This window comes from Chiloscyllium plagiosum, unplaced genomic scaffold (genome assembly GCF_004010195.1).
Source record: "Chiloscyllium plagiosum isolate BGI_BamShark_2017 unplaced genomic scaffold, ASM401019v2 scaf_90759, whole genome shotgun sequence".
NCBI lineage: Eukaryota > Metazoa > Chordata > Chondrichthyes > Orectolobiformes > Hemiscylliidae > Chiloscyllium > Chiloscyllium plagiosum.
Genome location: NW_025204199.1, coordinates 1,671 through 2,675, shown reverse-complemented (window position 1 = coordinate 2,675; position 1,005 = coordinate 1,671).

The window sequence follows — 1,005 nt, the reverse complement described above, 5'->3', positions numbered from 1 at the left end:
TCCGCCAGGCGTCGGGTAGTGAGGGAGTGGCGGTGAAGGGGGCCCAGGACCTCCATGTCCTCGGCAGAGTGGGAGGGGGAGTCGAAATGTTGGGCCACAGGGCGGTGTGGTTGATTGGTGCGGGTGTACCGGAGATGTTCCATAAAGCGCTCTGCCAGGAGGCGTCCAGTCTCCCCCCAATGTAGAGGAGACCGCATTGGGAGCAACGGATACAATAAATGATATTAGTGGATGTGCAGGTAAAACTTTGATGGATGTGGAAGGTTCCTTTCAGGCCTTGGATGGAGGTGAAGGAGGGGGTGTGGGCGCTGGTTTTGCAGTTCCTGCGGTGGCAGGGGAAGGTGCCAGGATATTAGGGTTAGTTGTAGTGGGGCGTGGACCTGACCAGGTAGTCACGGAAGGAACGGTCTTTGCGGAAGGCGGAAAGGGGTTGGGAGGGAAATATATCTCTGATGATGGGGTCTTTTTGGAGGTGGCGGAAATGTCGGCGGTTGATTTGGTTTTGTGAAGTTTGGTAGGGTGGAAGGTGAGCATCAGGGGCGTTCTGTCCTTGTTACTGTTGGAGGGGTGGGGTCTGAGGGCAGAGGTGCGGGATGTGGACGAGATGCGTTGGAGGGCATCTTTAACCACGTGGGAAGCGAAATTGCGGTATCTAAAGAAGGAGGCCATCTGGTGTGTTCTGTGGTGGAACTGGTCCTCCTGGGAGCAGATACGGCGGAGGCGGAGGAATTGAGAATGCGGGATGGCATTTTTGCAAGAGGTAGGGTGGGAAGAGGTATAATCCAGGTCGCTGTGGGAGTCGGTGGGTTTGTAAAAAATGTCAGTGTCACGTCGGTTCGTCATTAATGGAGATGGTGAGGTTCAGGAAGGGGAGGGAGGTGTCAGAGTTGGTCCAGGTAAAATTAAGTTCAGGGTGGAATGTGCTGGTGAAGTTGATCAATTGCTCAACCTCCTCGCGGGAGCACGAGGTGGCGCCAATGCAGTCATCAATGTAGCGGAGGAAGA